At 48.7% G+C, this 22,053-nt stretch overlaps 1 protein-coding gene across 4 annotated transcripts in view; it reads left to right on the top strand.

The window, feature by feature from the left end:
• Positions 1-22,053, top strand: part of LOC135243387 (protein phosphatase 1 regulatory subunit 29) — an 86,365-nt gene that overhangs the window by 27,406 nt on the left and 36,906 nt on the right. The window lies entirely within an intron of this gene.

Here is a 22,053-nt window from a genome sequence, read left to right as displayed (position 1 = left end):
TGTTCAGCCTCCCGCTGTCTCCTGACATTTTCGGGGTGACCTCGTCCGACCATCTGTCCTCGCGGCTCAGCCACTGTCAACATGCCCATGCTCTCCTGTTAGACGCCCACCTCCACCCCCCACCCCCCCCAACACTGTCCCATCATGCCCAAGGTTACATGGATATCCTCTGTGATGTACCAGCTCTTCCTGGTGATGGTATTCCGATGTCGGTAGTTCCGTACTTTCCCATCTCAATGCAATGAGGAATCTTCGCGGAAGCTTTTCCCACGAGGGGAGTGTCCATCTCTTGTCTGACCCTCATACCTCACACCGGCCCTGGATTCAGGCAGCTTTCCTCCTTAACTTTTCACTGACCTATAAATGCAAACAATACTTTTTTTGGCCTTCATGAACACAGCTTGGCACGCTAACTTCAATGTTTGCCGAACTTACCGAATTTTGTGTTTGTGTAGAAACCAAAATGTAGATTCGCCTTTGATTCTGAGATAAAGTTACGTACGAATGCTGGTTTAATCCCTATGTGTGAGCAGCGTGGAGTTTAACTGGGGCCCGGGGCAGACCTGTGGCAGCCTGTTCTCACACCTCTGCCGGACACCCTCCCCCTTCCTGCGTGTGAAACGCTTGAGTGATCCTGGTGCCGCTTTCACACCGAGGGTAACAAGTGCAGATTTTTGCGGCGTGGTCAGGGCCGACGGTGAGCACCTCGTGCTCTCCGCCTCGCTGCCTCCCTGTCAAAGCTGCCGGAGGTCGGTTGGTTACGAATTGGCCTGCTGTCACTTTAATTGTGAGTTCTGTGCTCTACTCTGCTCCAATTGCAGACAGTTCTGGAGGTCTCCGAAAAACGCCTGATCCCTGGGTTCAATCAAATCTGGCAAGCTGCCTCGAGGTAAAAGTGCTATTCAATCAAATTCAAAAATGGGATTTCCAAATCAATAATCTGCCATATTGCAGTGAAATGACTCCTACGTCTGGCTCTGAGGCAGTGTTGCTTCGCTGATCTGAAAGGGCTTCGGCAGTTTTGATTGAGTCTTGTGATGATGGCTCAACTGGTTTGAGGCGCTATGGAAACACCCTGCCACCCTCCCGAAGGCCACGTGTGCCGACCATATTGGCCGCCACCACATCTGTTGCTAGGTGACCCGTAACGCCCCCCATCACAAAATGCCAAATGGATTCTCCCGTTTTCTGCACTTAGGTAATAGCATATATTGTATACCTATATTGTCTATGTATTGTTCTTAATTACATAGTTTTATGTGCTTTTCGGTAGAGACGCTGTAAATGGCGGCCTGTTCCCCGTGGTGAAGCGGACGTTTTCACAGCCCAACCGCTGACGCTCGTCGGAATGATTTCTTTTTTTTCCGCCGGGGTTCTCAAGCAGCCTGGCTGCTCCACGGCCGGCTCCTTGGCTGCCCGCCATTCGCCATGCTAATCTTATTAGCTTTTATTGAATTCCTGGAGAACCAGCGGGAAGGGGGGGGGGGGCACTACGACTCCGTTTCCACGGCGCTCTCCGTTCGGCCTTCGCGAGAGGCAGGGGGAGGCGGAGACGGAGGCGGCCGAATCTCGCCATCCTGAGCCCCGCCTCTCTGAAGCACGCGGTGCGTGCGAGGCCTGCGGGGCTGCGGGGGGGCGATGAACGGCGGCGTGGGCCGGTAATGTGCTCGCTAATCCCTTACGCAACGCGCCTCCCGCTACGCTCCTGCGAAACCCCGATTTGGGGCGCCGAACGCTTCCCTGTTTTCACGTCTCCTGCCCGTACCCCTCCTCCTCCTCCACGCCTCCTCTCTGTCTACCTGTGCTTCATTAGCTGGCAGTGCTGCAGTGCTGCGCTGCTCTCTCTCCGCCGGGCCTAGTTTAAGGTGCTGTGGCGCGCCCGCGCTTCCCGTCAGTTTTGAGTGTTTCTCTGCGCTGCGCTATTTCTTCAGGAACTTAGTTTTAGTGATCGCTGAACTCGCCCGAACTTTGTCTTTGTGGAGAAAAATGAAATGTTGCTTTCTAATTGTTAGGCACGGTTGGCTGAATCCGAGCCCGAAGGAGAAGATGATGGACTTATCCGTACGAGCGCTGGCTCGCGGGAGATTTACGAGGAGCTGGAATCACGGCTGACAAAACTGTTAATGTACGGTGGCAGATGTTGACAAGCTCTCAAGGATTTAAATCTCGGCTCTCGCTCTCATTTCATGCTGTGCTATAGGCCACGAGGTGGCCTGGCCTCTAACTTTTATCCCCCCCCCCCCACCTATCAGCTGTACCTAAAGGGGGGGGGTGCTAGGGGGGAGGGGGCAGCACCACCAGGCTGATCCTAATGGGTCAGACCAATCAGAGCCCACCGGCAGTGCATTATTGGTGGGCTGTGATTGCTTGTGCTGTCACATGCGGGATAATCTTGCTCAGTTATGGTTCTCCTGATCTCCTATCAGTGATTCTGCTTCCTGTCTTATGCTGAGGCTTTAAAGGGTTAATAATTTAATAAGTTAATGACTTATTTTCCCCCATTTCTAAAAATTGAATCCGGGCTGTGCCGGGCAGCCCCTCTTGGCGCTGCTTAACTGGCTGTATCTTCACCCGCTGCCCACAGGATTTGATACCAGTCTGTGGTGCTCCTCCAGGTTAACACAATGAGCCACTCAGTGCCTCCCAGTTGACCGTTAAACCGATGCGTGCGAAAGGTTTGCGTTTGGATGACAGCGATCGTGATCCGTGCTGGCGAGAACCACGACGGAGGGTCGACGAGCGGGAAACGTGTGACATCACAAACTGCACGTTAAGCCCACCAATCAGCTGATGTCCTGCGGCCCCATGAAGGAGCCCCATAATTCCACAGGCCCCGCCACCTTCGGCAGCCAGAGGCTGGGCTTGTCAAGTCTGAAGAGAAATCGGTCTCTCCATCACCAGTGGAGTCTGTCAGCTTATTACCCCCCCCCCCCCCCCGATAGCACTGCGGAGAGTGATGACTGATGGGAGTGACTCGCCACACGTTCCTGTCATGCTCAGAGTACGCGCGGCGGTTTTAAGGAAGGCTTCCTTCTCTCTCTCGCTTACTCTGTCTCTCTCTTTCACTTCCTCTCTCCTTCCTTTCTCTCTTTTCTCCCTCTCTGTCTCGCTTTCACTTTTACTGCATTTCTCTTTCCTTCGCTCCCTCCTCTCATCTCTCCCTCGCTCTGTTTCTTGTGTTCTCTTACAGAATCTCTCTCCCTCTCTCTTACTGCGTCTCTCTCTCTCTCTCTCCACCATTCCTCCCCGGTTGACAGATTCATGGGATAGCTCACACCTCATCAGGACTCCTGAGCCACCCCCCCTCCCCCCCCCCTCCTCCCGGGAGCAGGAAGTGGCCTGTCTGTAAGCAGAGACGCAGGCATAGCGCCGGTAACTAGCCAGCGGGGGGCAGCGGGGAGTCGTGACTCTCATACGTTACCCAGCACGCGTTGCTGTTTAGCATGTCACTGACGGCTCGCCACGTTTGACTGTTGGCGGGCCTTAAGGGGAAAATTGAGCGGTAATAGATATTTTAAGTTCAGTTCCGCCATTTGATGGAAGGGGTTTAGCGGCGCAAATTGGTTAAAAGGTAAAATGTCACGGGGCTGGTGGTTAGCTCACTCGGCGAAGGCGCTGCTAGCGGTGCGTGAGTTAGCGCCCCGGTCTCGGATTAAGGGCCAGGGGGCCAGCGCACAATTGGCTCGAACGATTCCTGTAGGCCGTCTGGGCCAGCCATTACTTGCTCTCTGCGCACGCGTATGATTGGAGGGAGAGGGAGAAGGGAGAAGGGGGAGGGTGAGAGACGGGGTGAGTGAGACCGATGGGCATTGGCTACTGTCCCACTAATGTAGGGGCTGCAGTAAGATGCCTGTGGATCACATTACTGTCCAGATATGTCTCATAAACGGTCTCGGGCAGCGAAGCAAGGAACACCAGAACAGCACACGGCACCGAAAGTCATTCACCTGCATCAAACAAGGGGTAAAGGGGAAGTGAGTGAGAGAGAGAGAGGGAGAGCAATGGCAAGATGGAGAGATTGGGGGCTGAACGCAGTGTTCATGTAATCTGGCGCTTGCAGGAAGGTCTCACACTGCGCCCCCCCCCCCCACGGTGCGCTCCGTCCCTCTTGCGCATTAGCACCCACTCGCCCCCCCCCCCGCTTTTCACAGCCTCATCCTTTATTCATGGGTCTGCTCCGGGTTCGTCTGCGAGTCGGGCCGCTGCGGGGCCGCTGCGGGGGGGCGGGAGCCCCGTGCGCGTGCGGGACGTCCCAGGGCCCGGCCTGCGGAACCGCAGCGCAGCGCAGCCTCAGATGGGACGGGGGTCCGCGGAGAGAGCGCGGTGCGCGAAACGGACCCGGACGAGCGGCTGACTCTCTTCACAGGGCCTGCTGCACATCCCCCGAGCCGCCGCTCGCAGTCCCACAGAAATGACACCTTAAAAATACGTTTCCCTGTGGAAGGAGGTCTGCCTGCTGAACAGCAGATAAGTTGTCGCAGCCAAGTGAGTTATGGTGATGCTTGACTGACAGTTGACTAACCTGTTAGTGAAATATTCATAATGTTGAGCGAATGACAGAATAATTTAATTGTTATACATTATCCTGAATGAGGTAGAGAGCAGTCCCTCGTGTGCGTGTGCGTGTATTTGTTTTGGGGTTTTTTTAAGCTGAGATTCCACACCAGGTCAAGCTGAAACGCGGTCCTGGAGGTATGTCCCAAGGCAGATAATCCTCAGGATATTCAGGTTAATATTTGACTCATTGCAGATGCTCTGTGTTCTGTTTGTAAATTACGACCCTGGATGGGCTGGACGGCCTGTTGTCATCAGCATGTTGTCCTTGCACTCTGAGCACTGACTGGTTAAGCGGACACGGTCGCCGCCTGGCTGTGTTCCTTAGTGTTCGCAGAGCGGACCAGGAGACCGTTTGAGAGGTTCTGATGAAGGAAGGGCAGCGCTTTGTGAGGGCGGGGTCCAGTTAAGAGGCAGGGTCTCCCCTGTCAGAAGTTAATTTATTGTTAATCAAGCATCACACCCCCCACCCCTAAGAAGTTCAGAAACTTGGTGTAGTGCTTGGGCAGGTCCACTTTAAGGTGAAGGGGTGGGGGGGGTTTATTATAACAATTGGTTTCAGCGGGATGATGCAATCACTTCAGATACAGGGGCCTGCTGTAAAGCTGGCAGTCACAGTGTGTGCATTCATGAGGAGCAGGCTTCTCGCATGTGCCAGGCCTCAGAGGAGATGGGCGGGGGGGGGCGGGCTTTCTCTGTTTCGCACCGCTGGAGCGGATCTTTCTCCCTCTCTTTGACGGGGGCGCTGTGTGGGTCACATCGCAGCCGGGCTCTGTAAACTCCCCTCCGCCTACGTTTAGACACTGCAGAGCGTGCGGGGGCCAGATACCATGGAAACAATTTACTGTACTGTCTCCGAGCCACACAACCTTTGCTTTACCTTTAACTGCAAACACGCACTCACTCACACACACATACTCACGAACACACACACACATACACATACACTCACGCACACGCATGCACACACACATGCGCACAAGGGCACAAGACAATTTTTTTGCCCAATCATTCATTGGATTCTCTCACTCGCTCCTCTCTCTCTTTTGCTGTCTTGCTTTCTCTCTCTCCCTCTCTCTGTGTCTGCACAAATCCGCGATACGTGTGTAATGAGGGTTTTAAGTTCTCTTAAGAGGATTGGGGAGCTGGGCCTGTATGGAGTTAAGCTGTGTGTGTGTGCGTGCGTGCGTGCGTGCGTGCGTGCGTGTGTGTGTGTGCTTGATCATCTGTGAGGCTGCTTACTTGCGTCACTTACTGTAGGATTACACATCGATTTTGGGGGCTGTGTGTGTGTGTGTGTGTGTGTGCGGGCCTGCTGGAATAGTCTTTAGGTGAGGCCAGCATTTTTCAAAACGATGTATTTTGGTGCTTTTACAAAGCCTGTGGGAAAATAACAGTGTTGAAAATGTGCAAACGCGGTGTCAAACTTGTGGCACAACTCAAGCTTGTGTACAGCAGTTCACAGATGATGTTTACTCTGCACTGCGCCGAACTGGGACCGTTGGGGTTGTTCCCACAGATTTTCAAATTCAGCAGCAGCTAAAATGGCGCTGAGAGAGTCGTGACTGTGCCCAAGCAGGACAGCATTCGCTGTCGGATGTCTAATGGCAAACCTGAATTCTTTCTGGTTTTTGCTGAAAAGTGCAGCAAACAACCATAATGATGTGTGTGTGTGTATGTGTGTGAGTGTGTGTGTATGTGCGTGCACTCATGTACGTGCCTGTTGCTTTCATACAGTATATGTATTATAATAATAATATTATTGGTAAATAAGCAGTACATCTCATACAGAAAGTGAAATCACAGAGTAGCTAACCGGTCTCCGTGGCGCCTGGTGTGCGGTGGCGTTTGTGTAGGTGTTGCCTCTCGGAGTCTTGGGCTGTAACCTTCCTCATTATCCCTGTATGCTCAAAGGCCTGGAACAGAGTCAGTCGATGGGCCTTTGATTCTTAAGGCGGGCAGTGCAGATGATCAGCATAAACTAGCATGGGGTGAATGTAATGGCATGAACCCACCCCACCCCCACCCTCCCTCAACAAACAGGGTTATATCTGTCTGTCCTGGAGAGAAGGACACATGTCCTGATTTAACTTAATGACTATATCCATTGTTCTTACGTTCTTTTTGTTAATTCTTATTATTTGGTGTCCAACATGGGGCTCTTCATATCCAGTTTCCACCCAAATTTAAATATCCAGTTATCCGGAACCGCGACCACACTCGTGTGTGAACTCCACTGCTGATTCCAGAGAGCGTAGACTGTACTCCTTCGAAACACGCGGTATCACCAAGTGCATCTTTTCACATCACAGTCTGAAGCTTAGCTGACATAGAGAGGAGATGGAGGAAGGCTGTTCATACGCGGCTTTAACATGCTATCCACGGGCGCCCGATCGACCAGTGGGGGTGGCTTGATAGTGATGAAATGTGGACCCCTAACTGAATCCTCCCATACCCTGGGCAATGCAGCCCTCAACTGTAAATTACCCTACAGAGCTACCGGCTACAGTCAGCGCTGGCACAGTCCAGATTCAGTCCGACACTGTGGGTCTCGTCCATGCACTGCATGGTACCTTTACCGAATGTACTTGAGTTGGTAACATAAAACATTATTATTTTCTGTTGGCTCAATCATTTTTGTAATATCTTAACTGTTGCGTAAACATGAAAATAGTCATTCAAACGGCATTAAATACCAATTCTTAAGAACATTAAGCACATGTTGTGGACTGACTGTGAGCCTGTTCAAGACATCAAGACATATGTGTATATATATATATATAAACATGGCAAGCTTGCTGTGCAATTTCAGAAGCTAAAAGTAAAGGTTAAAAGGTTGCCTTGAATTATAGCAGGTGTCTGAGATGGGAGTAATTACGCTGGATCGGGCTGTCTCCCGTGGGAGGCCCCAGGCTCTGAACCTGAGTCTGAAGTGTTTGGAAACCGAGGTGCTCAAAGGTCAGGAGGACGGCCCGGCCTGTCGGAGGGCTTTAATGAGTTGCTTTATTGGTTTGCGGGCTTTCCGGCGCGGTGGTTTTAGGCACAGCCAGATCTCACCACGGAGGCCTCCGAACCCTGGTGGAAGGGCTCTTGATCTGGGCACGGGCCCGCCGAGCAAAAGGGGAGGGGGGGGGAGGTGGGGTAGGGGGGGTGGGGGTGTCCGTGACGTCGGGGGGCCGCCGGCGTGTTTTATGAAGGGCCGCGTCTCTGCCTGCCGCTGTTCCACTGACATTTATCTGTGGCCTCTGGGAGCCCATTAAAAACCATGCGCCATTTTGAAATGAGTACAAAGAGCCCCCCCCCCCCACTCACCTAGCATCTGAGAGCAAAATGGTGTTCTGACAAGTGAAGGGGGTGTGCTGTTCTTTGTCTCGGTGGGACACGGTCCTCTGTGTGCTTTGCGTGAAGGAATCCAAGCCCAGTGTAATTCTGCACACGTCCCTCTGACATTTTGAATGGCAACAGCTGGCACAGCCGATCTGAAGGTCTCCATTACCCTAAAACCCAGTTCGACCTGGAAGAGAGTGGCTTTGCTCTCCAGCCACTCTTAACGGTCTCAGGTGAATCTGTCCTCCCTGCCCATTTGGCCTGGCGAGCTTTTCCAGTGATCAAGATTTGTTGTTTTTTTTATTTAAAGAAAGGCACTCAACCCATTATTTGAAGTGTTTGCGCTGATCACATTTTGCTTTGTGTGGCCTTTTATCACAAAACTGAACTGAACTGAAGTAGGGGGTCCACCGATCGATCGGCGTGGATCAGAACCGGCTGGTTTTCACTCCACAAAACGCGATCGGTGACAACAATTTAACAATAATGCTGTTAATAATAACAGGTTGTCTTTGCTAGCTGTTGCTTAAAAAAAAAAAATTATAATCTGCTATCTGAATCTGCTGATGTGCCGACCGGAAGCGGTCGTAAAACCTCATGGTCGGTGCAGCCCGAGACTGAAGGTCTTTGCAGGCAGGACTCCGGTGAAGCGCGGTGTTCTCACGCGCACGCCCCAGGGCTTCTACTGCGGGGAACCGGGAGGCATTTCGTTTCAGCAGTAATTACACACACACACACACGAACGCACACACACGTACACACAGATGCACATGCATGCACAGGCGCACACACACACACATGCACACAGATGCGCGCGCACACACACACACACACACACACACACACACACACACAGATGCATGCACACACACACACGCACACACATGCACACAGATGCATGCACACACACACACACACGTACACACACTTCTCAAATATCTGGTGCCTCTTGGCACTGCTGTTGTAACTCCCCAGAGAGGGGGGATTACCTGCGCATTTTTTTGCAGATATATTTAAAGAACACAGTGTTATGATCAAGCTTTAGGTCAGTTTAGGTAACCGTGAACAACCACTTAGAATTCTAGTGTGCCATCTGACATTTTTGCCAGAAATGAGTTACCAGGGAAAAATTCCACTCTTTGATGTTTCACTTTTTAATGCAACAGATTCGGCTCCTAAAATGACCTTTTAAAGCAGAAGTGGGGCTGCAGTGGGTGGCTCTTTTTGATCAGGGTGTGTTCAAACGCCTCATCGCAGGTGCAGAATCTGTGGGTGCGAGGGAGTGGCAGCATAAGGAGTATTTGAATTGGAGCTGAGGTCCCTGGGGGCTGTTCTCTGAAAATGGTCGACTCTCCTCGCAATTATAATTTAACGTATGTGTCTAAGGAGAGCTCAGTATCCGTGTTAAACTACCTCTAAGTGGAAAAGTGAAGATTAAAACTCTGTTTGGAAGTGACCCGAAGGAAAACTAGATGATCTCAGGCATGCGGACAGTAAATTACCATTATGTAACTTTATTAAGGTTTATTAATGCTTTATTAAGTTTTTTAATGTTTTCTGGGACGTATTTTTACAGAAAAAATGGTTATGCAAAAATGAGAGTTTTTGTTTTATAGCTGGATGATTGCCTGGTCTGACTTAGAGAGGTGATTTTGACTGTGGTTAAATCATCCTATGCTTGTCATGCTAAGCACCACAGGGTCTTAAGACTGAGTCATGCCCTCAGACTGATACTGTGACTGAAAAAAAAATGCACAAATAAACAATTTGACCTCTACAAATACTGATTCACTCCATCTTGTTTTTCCACAAACCACTGACACAGAGGCACATACAGCGCAGTCTTGATCTATAGCCTGGGTTAAAGGAGTCTTCACATGTGAAAGATGGATAGAGAGGGAGAGAGACACTCAGACAGCAATGTCTCATATCATAGAGGAAGACGGCAGGAGGATAAAAAATGGAGAGATTAGAGGTGAAATGGAGGGAAGGAGAGAGAAAGAGAGCAGTAGGTCGTGTCATACTTTCACGAACTGTAGTGTGAGTGTAGTGCACACTATTCTCACATTATTTGCTGCATGACTAAAAAGATTAGTAGTCTATATTATGAGTCTGTTCTTCGCTGTATTGCACATGGGGAGAATTAATGGGTGGAGATCACCAGAGGGAAAGAGATGGCGTGTAAGAGAGGGAGGGAGGGGGGAGTGAGAGAGTGTGTTTTTGCGAGAGTGACAGACAGAGAGCGATGCCTCATATTAAGCAAGCTGTAGCATTATGTAAGCTGACCTATCTTTAGCAGTAATCAGATCAGAGGCCGCATAAAACAATCCAGAAACCACAGCAAACTGGCGCCCGGCCAAAATCACCGAGGTGAAAGGGAAAGATGCATCTGCGCATGAAAAACACGCAGAGACGTTCCAATCCACTTTGCCGCCACATGTAATGGGCGTGGTCCCAGTGAATATTTTATTAGCTCCTGTACTGCTTCTAAATTTTACTGTGCATCCCCGAAACTCAGGGGAGCCCTCCCAAAATGCACCCTCCTTGTGTCCAGGTCTCGTGCTGACAAGATTAAAAAATATATAACAGTGAACCCCCCCCACACACACACTTTGTCTAAGATTTGTGTGTCAGTTCACATCAAAGTATAATGTTCTCACAGTAGAACATCCAGTAGCAGAGCTTGTATGAGTCCAATAGGGACAATATGTACTCTATAACGGTTGATTTAACACTGAACATTTCACTCTGTTGGTGTCTACTGAGCTATGCTTTAGGTTCCTCAGTCACACGTAGCTGTTGTAGGGGACATTAAAATATGTCAGTAGAAATAAATAAATAAACGTAATTAATATCACTCAGTTTTTGAAAGAGCCATTAATTTTTACTATGCGTTTGGTATCAAGGGATGTGGCCAGGAATGATAATAAAATTGAACTCACAGGAAAGGAGAATTGGTACATTATGGCTTTGAACCTCTTTGCATCTGTCAGTAATGACAGAATGTGTAATGCTTATTCATTATTCAATGAACAGGGACTGTTCAATTCAGGGACACGCTGGGGACGCAAAATATTGGAGAAAATATGCTGAAGTGTACTTGAAGTATGATTGAAGTTTATATAATTCTGCTTGAAGTATGCAAAAGCATACCATTTTTTTTTCACACAGGGACCCTCCACACTAAATGACGTTTTGTTTTTTGGCATGTGAAACCATGCTGTCATGGTTCTGTTGGGTCAGCACCGTGCCTGTAAAAATGTATGGACAAAATTTTCCCGTGGGGGGAGAAAGTGGTGATCAGGAGCCTTTTCAAGGTCCCTGGGAAGCTTTGATTTTGGGTCGTGTAATATATTGGGTTTGGGTAATATAAGTCGATAAATAAATAAAAAAAAGTTGGAAAAGCATTTTTTAAATGTTAATCACCACAAGCTCCCCGCAATATTGGTGTAAGTGGTAATGGCACTTTTCTGCTAGCTTGTGCTAGCTGGGGAGAGCTTGTCTGCATTTGTGCTGGCCCTGCTATCTGACAGATGCGCTGTTTTTCTCTACTGTGGATGAATCCATTACAGTCAGTGTGTGTGTTTATGGGTGGACACTACAGAACCACCGGCTCTGCAACCTGAAAACATTTACAGCTTATCACCAGTACGAATGCGGAATGGGGACGAGTGACAAGCGAAGACATCTGTCGTCATATTCCCGCTTGTCTGCAACAGCGAATCGGAACCTCCTTTTATGCCGTGTCATGTCTCCTGCTACTGGGGCTGCTTGGGTTAAACTGCACGTAAAGCACTTACATTGTACTTTGTATCGTTATCTTGATGTTGTAGCCTGTCATGCCTCCTAGTTTGACTTAGCATAGGTTAGGTCAAGGAGTAATGTTTACTGTGTGAACTGGACTTAATGTGTTCACGGCTATGAATAACGAAATGAGTATTGTACCTTATCGGACCTGAGTTTTGTAGTTGTTCCAGTGACCTTCGGTCTACATTTATTGTACATCACTTTTGGATAAAAGCGTCTGCCGAATAAATGTATGTAATGTAATGTAACTGAAGGTTTTCCACTCAGTAAGGGCTCCCCCATAGTAAGGACAGTGTCTTTGTTTTCACACTAGATGGCGATAAAGGCTATACTAAAGCTATGAGGTCATGACATGATGAGATCGTCCTGCGCAGGTCTTTTGCGTTGATCTCCCTCTACAAACCTGAGCACCTGTGTGTTGGTTTGATAGAGTTGCATGTTCAGCAGCTGAACTATGAGAGCTGCTTGAAGTACAATTGTGCCAATGTGGTTGTTGTAGAGGAAGGCATTCTTTTTTTAAAATATCTTTTCTTTCTCTGGATTTACTTTTGCATAATGTTCTCGGTATAGCTGCGTTAAGAGAGGTTATCTGTCCAGTCATAGCTTCTGTTGCAATTCAAATGGTTGCTTGTTAGGTCAACATTACACTTATTGATTATCAATGGGCCTTTGTGTCTTCCTGGTGATTTTGCATTTTTGTATTCTGGAGAGAAACACTGGTGCTCTTCACTTTTCTAAGTCGGTCTGGATAACAGCGTCTGTCAACCGATGGAAACGCATTGCAACTTAAAAATATAACTTTCAACATTTAAAGTGAGAATCTGCTTGAAATGCCGGAAATATTTTTTTTAGCCGGAATATTTTCTTAGACAGAAAAGGAGTGGACACCACGAGCCGTCTTCAAGAGCCTCTCTCTCTCTCTCTCTCTCTCTCTCTGCCTCTCTCTCTCGTGCTCTCTCCCTCTCTCTCTCATGCTCTCTCTCTCTCGTGCTCTCTCCCTCTCTACCTCTCTCTTAGCCTCTCTCTCTCTCTCTCTCTACCTCTCTCTCTCTCTCTCTCTCTCAGCCTCTCTCTCTCTCATGCTCTCTCCCTCTCTCTCTCTCTCTCTCTCTCTCTCTCCTCTCTCTCTCTCTCCAGCCTCTCTCTCTCTCTCTCTCTCAGTCTCTCTCTCTCCTCTCTCTCCTCTCTCTCTCTCTCTCTCTCTCTCTCTCTCTCTCTCTCTCTCAGTCTTTCTCTCTCTCTCTCTCTCTCTCAGCCTCTCTCTCTCTCTCTCTCTCTCTCTCAGTGTCGATCGGCGGGAGCTCACCTCCAGCACTCCGGCCCTGATCTGTGTGCTGGACTCGCCCGCCTCACATCTATCCATTTTATTCTCCTCTCCTGGGGCTCCATAAGAAAACACCCTTCTGTCAGACTGGAGTGGAGTACACATCCTCTGTTCCTCGCTGGGAGAGAAAAAAAAAACTACAAAACAAATTCCCGCTTATCTTCCTGGAACCAGGAGAGGGAGAAGGATAGCAAGGGGAAGAGGGGAGGAGAGGCAGAGATCGAGAGAGGGCGATTAAGGGAGTGGAAGGGAATTGTGATTTGGATTTGAGAGAAAGTGAGAAACGGAGAGAATGTTGATGGACTGCGATACGTGTAAATGCATTGAAAAAGAGAGGATGAAAAAGGGAAAAGGCAATTTTTACTATTTACTGAGCAAGGTTAATTGGAGAAAGATGTGATAGAACATGGGAGGAGAGAGAGGGAGGGAGGGGGTTAAGGGGGAAAAGAGGGAGGAAGAATAAAAGGATAATCTTGGCATAAGTTGTGGAATGTGCCAGAGGGGATGGTATTGACCGGATTGCTACAGAATTAATCAGCTTCTGCTGCCAATTTACTAATGACACTGTTGGTCAGTAGAGAGAGAGGGGGGAGGGACTTACAGCCTGTGAAGGGGGGCTCCTCTGAGGCCTAAGGGAATGGCTCTCCAGGCAGTCGTCAGTGGCTCTACAGGTGTCTGGAGTGCTGTAATGCACTGCTCAGCTTTCCCTCAGAAAGGCAGAGGTGCTGCAAGTCATGACAACCAAGAGTGGGCGGAGCTACAAGCTACATGATACCAATATCTCACCGATTTGAACCAAACGCAGAATTTTGTTGTGAAGGGCAAACGCTTTTGATTGGTTCCAGTGAGTGAGAGTTGCAATTGTAAACTTGGCGGTAGCCCCCGCCACAAGGTTCAAACCATAAATACATTTTATTTATATTTACTGAGTATCTTTTAATTTATGGCTGATGATGATCCGAATTGTATCATCATTTTTTTTAGACGGTCACACCCAGTGCATTCAGTTGAAGGAAACATGTTTGTGGGTGTCCCTGTTCTTGATGAAAGCCAGTTCTGGTCCTCTGTGTAGTGCTGCCCTAGTGGACATGCATGATTGCGTCACTGTGTACAATTCTGTAACCTTATAATGTAGCAGGGAGAAACCATCACAGTTAAAATTGATTTTTGACATTGCATGGTCTTTTGTTGTGCAGTTATGAATTAAATGAATTTTTCAGAAGGTAAGACATACACTTGACAGATCACGCCTACGTCAAAGAAAAATTCACTTTTTCATTTGCTTTCGTAGATCATAAATAATGTACTTTTCATTCAAGGTGACCTTTTCGTGATGGTGATTATTAAATTCAGCTACGGCATTTAAAATGTATTTTTACATTTTTCATGCAGGACATTGAAAATGGCGAGCCATGCATTTTCAAAGTAGACAAATCAACCTTTTTAACATTTAAATACCATGCAGGCCAAGGATTGTGCTTGCGTGACTACGGATCTATTTTTGAATATGGAGTCGAGGTTCGTGGTACTGGTTGAATAAAACCCCCCTGGGCCCATTGTAAGCAGTGCATTAATTTAGTGAATGGTTATGCACCATAATGTTGTAATGGGTGATGTACAAAAATAATCTGCATCGTTATTGAAGGTTTTCAGTGTCATTATTTTAACTGCGATCTGTGCTTTATGGGTGGCCTCGGGTGATAGAGAGCAAACGGAAAAGATAGGATAGAAAAAAGGAATTTTTTTTTTGAAAGATCTGCGCATCTGCGTGAAAGATCCGCGCGCATACGGTTTAACGATTTCCATTTTCCCCACATCAAACATCGCAGCACAAAATAATAACTTCTTATCTCCCCCCAACCCCCACCCACAAGTCCCTGTTTCTGCCTCAAACTAGCTGAGAGAGAGAGAGAGAGAGAGAGAGGAGCCCCCCAAACGCCTATTCAGCCAGGCACACCGTCCCTTCCTGGATGTGTGATGCTCTGTCCAATCGGAGCGCACGTCCACCTCACTGTGGGACACGGCGCTCTCCGTTCATTATTTCATCACCTTGTCTTCTCTCACTCCTTCCTCTCTTCCCCCGTTTCTTTCCCTCTTTAACGATCAGTCTATCCCCCCGTCTGTTCATCTCTCTCCCTCCGTTTCTCTCTCCCTTCTCTGTCTGTCGAAAGCGTAGCCAGCAAAAAAGGAAACAAACCGTGTCAAAGCAAAGGGGACTGATACAGTATATAGCCTCTGCAGTGTAAGCAGCACTTCGGCATAAACGCCCTGGTGTCTGCGTCGCTCATTAGAAGGGGAGGCTTGTGGCTTTGCAACATCATTATTTGTCTCTGTCTTCTTTATCTCTCCATTTCTATCTCTGTCTCTCATTCTCTCCCCCTCCTCTCTCTCTCCCTCGCTCTCCCAACTTTCTGTTTATTGTTCCCATCTTTTATTCTCTTTGCCTGACAGTATCTCAGGCCTTCAGTTGATTTGTGCCCCCCCTCCCCCCATTTCATTCCTTCATCATTCCCCCCCTCTACCCGGTTCAGCAAGCCAGCTGGATTATATAAGTTGCCACTGGGATGTTGTGCAGTTTATTTGCTCACAAGAAATGTGTTCTACAAAACAGGGTAGAGGGGGACAAGGTGAATATCGCTGTACTGGTCACAATAGCAGCCAAGATTAACTGTTGCTGATTAGGTTAAAGGGAAATGTAAGGTTTTCTTTTTTTACATTTTTTATGGAGGCAAACTGATCCACCGAATGGCACCCTTATCTCTGTCCATGATCCTGTTAACGACTCGCTATGCTCGCATTCATCTGAGAGAAAAGGCCTGTGTTTTGTTTCTGAGAATTTTATTACGCCTTTAAAATAATTTTTTTTTTATTTAGGCGAGGGGTCTGTTGTTTATTATTATACATTTGGGTGGGGAAACCGGGAATAACACGCAGAACCGAAACTTAACAGCTCAACATTTCCTTAACCCTGAGCTGCAGTGACACGGAAAGATCACAGTCAGGGGGTGCCGTGTGCGTTTGCCCACCCGTGTGCACCTTTCCCTGGGCTGATCAGCGCATGCTAATCGCGACTGTACTATGAAGAAAGAGCAGCCTCTGTAATTACCGGTGTTGCTTTGGATGTGTGCCAACGCCTGGGTTTCCTGTCAAATAACTGGATCACAGGAAAGCGAGAGAAATGAAAATGAATTGAGGTCAGGGAAGAATGGCGAAGGACGGGGGGGAAAGGAAAGAGCGATGAAAAGACAGGGATTGGAGGAGACCGACACAGCTGCTGCATTTCAGCGCCTGCACGCTCGTTGTCGGATGCGGCAACAAAAAAAAAAAAAAAAAATGAAAAGAAGTGTGTTTGCCGTTCTTTTCAATTGACCGTTTCTGTTGAAGCGATTCGTAGCATAATACGAGGAGCCGGCACAATCCTCCTCATTGTTGTCTGTGGAGAGAGCCTGCTCTCACTGTGGCAGATCATGAATCCAACGGTGCGGTGGCCAATGGGCTTATGTCCTCCTGGAGGAAGCGCTTGAGCTTGTGCTTGTGTAAGAGCTGAAATGGGGAACGTGGGTGTGGGGGAATATGTATTTATGCCCTGGATTATCAGCGGATTGCTCAATCTGATGCTGATCAATAGATCCTTTCTTGGTACAGAAATGTGTGTGAGGTAACGTTAGCTGCCTGCCAGGTATCGGGTTGAAGACACCTGCCCACTATGGTGATGGCTGGACAGTAATGGCAGGTCCCATTTGCCATCTCTAACAATCTCAGTGGACATTAATGCCTCCACGGTCGCCTGTTGGAGCAGTGCGAATGCATCTCCATATTCTGCTCCCTGTCCATCCCTGTTTTCTCAGTCGCTCCCTCCTGTAGCAGGTGGCGGTGTACTGTAATGCTTGGGAAACTGGGCTTGTGAGGCACCGGTTTTGGGTTTGATTGATTCCCAGCCGGAGCGGAATCTTCTTTCTTCCCAAAGAAAGGGCCGTTTTTTTTTCCGTGCTCCTAGGTTTCACTGAAGGGAACTAACTTTGAATTGTGTACAAATGGAGGTTATTCTCCAGACATTCTGTGGAGAGATGGGGGGGGGGGTCTTTGTAAATAAATGTGCTTGAGTTGTTGTTCTTTAAGTAACCAGTGGGGCTGAGTGCTCTTTTTAATATCGAGGCCAGTTTGTGGACAAACTCCAGCCACTAGATATCTAAGCGCAGTGCAAGCATTGAGTTGTAGTCATTCTGAGTTTGCTAGCTCAAACCTCTTTAGCTTGCAATATCAGCATGCGTCTAGTTTGTGTATTCGGTCTCCGGTTTGAGCGCAAATTCCTCTATAATCAACGTAGCACAATAATAACGCTGTAGAAAGTCAGCAAAGAACACAAAGGAACGTCTTAGATTCTTTGCCAAGTTGCTATATGTGCCATTTGTAGATAGAGGCAGCATTATTCAGTAAGATTACAGGACTTGCTCATATTTGCAGTGCGTAAATATTTCTTCTGCGTGTGTCACAGATTTTGTTTCTTTTGCCCAATTTATACCAATTTTCTCTTTACACGGGATACAACACTGAGAACTCATTTCAGTGCAGTTTCAGTTCTATTCAATTTTATGCATATGGAAATTTTTATACAGACACTTACGCAAAGACACATTACAGCAAAACAGGAATGAGTCCCCCTATAATCAGTGAGTGAGATAAAAAAAAGGAGCTCCCAGTGGGAAGACAAAATGAGCGTAGAAAAAACCCCCCAGTGGAGTGAAATCCCTGGGGGGCCACAACTGTAGAGAGGGGGCGCCAATTCTCTGCTGGCTGGCCCAGCGTCAATAGTTAGTTAGGCTGAATGGTAACAGGGAGATAATGGGGAATCTATCCGAGTGAATAATTACTGTGGTTGGGCAGATTACAGCCTGAAGGTATGGAACTAGCTGGCAAAGTAGGCAGTCCAAGCAAATAAGTGTTCATTAATTATTTGGAGCAAGACCATACATCTAGACCTCCAGGTGGTGTCATGGCGTGGCTGAACCAGGAGCCTGTCGGGGCTGGAGCAGTCTGTGAAGTCCGGGTGGGAAAAGGGGGCAGAAGCGTTAGGGAAGAGAACGGGAATGGAGGTGGGGTAGGCATTAGAGCATTGTGAGGTTTAGTGTTGCACTCCTATGACATTATGTTTTTGTGGAATTGAAGTGAGTCTGTATGAGACTTGTCCCGTTATAATGTGGTCGATTCACAATGGTTAAGGCCTATTTTTGCAGAATAGCATGCATGCCAGCATATATCAATTCACATATTGCATGCATCGGCAACCCTATTATTGTGATATTGTATTGACATTACACTGTGCAGAATTTGTGTAAATGTTGTATAATCACTTGAACATTCCCTCCTGAGGGGAATCTAGGTTCTCTCTGCAAGTCGATGATGTCTTGTAGGAGGCTGAGGCTCTGAGATTAATTAGTATTGCGTGTGTGTGTGTGCGCGCGTGTGTATGTGTGTGTGTGTGTGCGTGTGCCTGTGCGTGTGCCTGTACGTATGTGTGTATGCGTGCATGTGTGTCTGTCTGTGTGTGTGTGTGCGCGCGTGTGTATGTGTGTGTGTGTGCCCGTGCGTGTGTGTATGCGTGCATGTGTGTCTGTTTGTGTGTGTGTGTGGCACAAAACGAGGCACAGAATTCTGCAAGACAGCGCACCACGGCAACCACTATGGGCTCCGCCCTTCCGCTGCTGTTGTCACGGGCTACGGCGAGGCCGATACGGGGAGCTTCAGACTCAGAAAGGCTGCCGCTTATCGAACGCGCCAACAGTACCCTCCGGCGAGCGGCCGCATCTCCGCTATTCACCCAACGGTTAAAAAATAAAAAAACACACCCGCTCCTGTAATCTGCTGTGGTAATTGAAAAAAAAAAAAAAAAAAAGAAAGTGACAGCTTTGGAGATTAACAGCCTCTTATCCCACTGAGGTATATGTTTTTATCGTACGGTTCTGAGGAGAAACCGCCTCCCCCCTCCCCCCCACCGAGCTGGTGCGAGCCGCTAGCGTGAGCGTCCGTTCCCCACGGCGGGACTGTTAATCATCTGTCTGTTTGGCTTGCCGCTGTAATCTGCGTTCATTAAACGAGAACACCCCGAGCACGGCTCGGGAACGCGGTTACGCAGCGTCCTTCTCCGAGAGGCGATGGGCTGTGGAGATGTGCAAGCGTGTAGTTAATGTGTCAGGCCCGCGGAGCAACGCGGCCCCCGAAACACTTCGTGTTTAGAGCAGGGAGAGGCGAGGGATCGCTCTTTTGGATGTCCTCTTCGTACGCAGCGGAAACGTTTGTCTTCAAAACGCCGCCCGGCGAAGCTGCGGATCTCCTCGCCGCCGCCGCTGCGGCAGCGTTACAGAGCCACGCCGGAGCGTGTGCGGACTGCATCACGTCAGCGAAGCAAAGGATGCTGGGCGCGGCGTGTGGGGAAAGCCCAGACCTATCGCTGCAGTCTGTGGGTCTCTGTCGTACAACACTGTCCGCTGAATGATGCAAGATCTTGAGCTAAAATGGCAACACCCTGGAACTATCCCTCATATTTAGAGCTCAAAATGGAGATTCTTACAGCTTCAGGGTGATGTCCCTCCTCTCTGCCCCCCCCCCCCCCCTCCATGTGCTTAATGGACTGAGTGGTCCGCTGGCCTGGTTTGCTCATGTATGTGACGCTCTGGGTGTGGTATATAGGATAGGGTTGCACTACACATTTTGCGTACTGCCTTTTCTTGTCAGTCAGAAATGGGACCCAATTACAAGACTGAAGGAAAAGGAAAGGAAAGGGCAGGATGCTTGGGTTGAATAGAAACGTTTGCGCTTTTAAAACGCTGTTTGACGAGCACATGGGCGATGGTGGTGTACGCGAAAACAGTATCCTGAGCAGGAAAAAAAACCCCAAAAAAAACGAAAGCTCAGAAATGTAGGTCTTCTGTAAGTTACCATGAGAGATTTGCATTCAGGCCGGTGCTCGCTTTTGAAGTTGGCGGTGCCAAAGGGGTGTCAGGAAAGTTCTAGAACATCTCTGGCCGGCAGGTCCCGCGCCTGTCGGCGCCGCTTTGCCCTTGAGCCGAGATGGCGGTAATTAGCGGGGCCGAGTTCTCGGGCCGTCAACGCGCCCCGCGCCCCGACGGCGCGGCGTGACCGAGGCGCTGACCCTACGCCTCTGGGCTCCGGAGACGCAGAGCGTGAAGGGGTTTGGGGGGTGGGGGGGGGGGGCTCGGGGGGCTACGCTCATTTGACGCTCTAAGGTGCTAACGCGGTTCTGACAGCGCCTGAATGCAGATTCCCTGCCTGCCGGTCTCCAGACGCCCGCGCCGGGTCACTCTGCTCTGTGAGGAAAGCGTTTTTGTCAGCAGGGGAAAAGCATTTTCGTTCACAGGTCTGCTTCGGCGCAGACCGGAGACCTGACACGGGTCTGCTGCTTGCAGCTAAACACTTTGCACAGGGCTTGGTTTTACAAATATTTGTTGACTTCTCTCCTGAACGCTTTATGTCAGTTCATACTTGGAGCACCTCTGCCTGCACAGACTGTTCATTATCTCTCTCTCTCTATTTCTCTCTCTGTCTCCCTTGGTCTCTCATTCTCTCTCACTCTCTATTTTTCTCAGCCTCCTCTCTCTGTCTCCCTCGTTCTCTAAAATTCATATTGTTGTACTTGCATGAAGGGGTGCAGGTAAATTTGCAGATGTACCTCCCTCAGCGTGTGGCTTGCGGAGTTGTGCTGCCAGTTCTGCACAGTTGTGCTTGCCCTCCTAACAAAAGGGGAAGTGTTGCTGATTTTGGAACTCGGGGTGGGTTTATATAAAATTGGGATATAGTTTGTCTCAAATTGACTGCTTGTAAGAAAGCTCTGTTTCCACCACTCTATGACTGCAGTCCTCTTTGGGCAGCTTGCCTCTGTGTGTATGCATGTGCTGTGTGTGTGTGCGTGCGCGTATGTGCGCGCGTGTGTGTGTGTGTGTGTGTGGGCTGTTTCATTACAAGGACTCTGCTGATGCTCTGATGTCACCTCACAGTGGGGGACGGTGACCAACCGGAATCACCTTGGCAACCTGGGCAACCTGATGACCGTTACAGCTGGAATGAATGGCTTTTCAGCCAGAAGAAGGATGGTGTATGAATCAGACAAAACAACTCTATTACGTCCAACAAAATGACATCCAGCAACACACCACACCGCACCGCTGGTAAAATTATACGGTATAAAGCCTGGGCAAAGGTTGCAACTCGTAACCATTTCCGCTGTTCTACTCACACATCTGCACTTTCCCGATAGTTATCTGGTGTTTTTTTTATCTGGTTGGACTGTGAGAAAGATAATTAAATGGACGTCAGTGGGCCTGAAATGGGTCGTCAATGTCGTCACTAAACCAAGTTCTGACGTCTGTTCCCGAGATCGTTTCTGTTTTGCTGTTTGCTGGCCCACAGTGATGTGGTGTTGATGAATGATGAAGTTATACGGTGATTGTAAAACTATTTATATCACACATCCTCAGATTCCTGCCATGGGCAATCAGTGAAGGTGCCTTGATTTCCAGTGATGGTATTTTTTGGGTTTCATGGCTATGGATATAAAGGGTAAACAAAATGATTGAAATCTTGAGTTTCAAATTCTGGAGGTGAAGAGGTGTCTGGGCCATCAGATGAATGACTAGGCCTCTCTGCACCATTTGGTCACCTGCAAGCTGCACCTGGACAGGTGTTACCAGGTGGTTCCTTGTTGCTGGCTTCATGGCTGTCATGGCGACCTACGTGACACTATTGCTTTTATTGAGTGGGAAAGTGCAGCCGTTAGTTCTGTCTCAATGGGCATATATGCCAGTGCCATTGTGTAGGAAATGTTCATACTGTGGCGCGTGTCCTCTGCCGGCCTCTGAAACATTTTTTTCTAGTCCCTTTTTTCGATTTCGATGTTCTTGCGGATTAGCCGAAGATGTTCGGCCTGGTGAAGACCGGGCGTTGCGTCACCGCCGCGCTCCGCTCCCCCTCCCCCTGTGAGCCGTAAGCCGATTACAAGGCAGGTCACCGAGGTCAGCCAGTCGCCA

The sequence above is a fragment of the Anguilla rostrata genome, chromosome 17 (genome assembly GCF_018555375.3).
Source record: "Anguilla rostrata isolate EN2019 chromosome 17, ASM1855537v3, whole genome shotgun sequence".
Classification (NCBI taxonomy): domain Eukaryota; kingdom Metazoa; phylum Chordata; class Actinopteri; order Anguilliformes; family Anguillidae; genus Anguilla; species Anguilla rostrata.
Note: the sequence above shows the minus strand (reverse complement) of the source record. Positions and strands in the feature narration are given on the sequence as shown.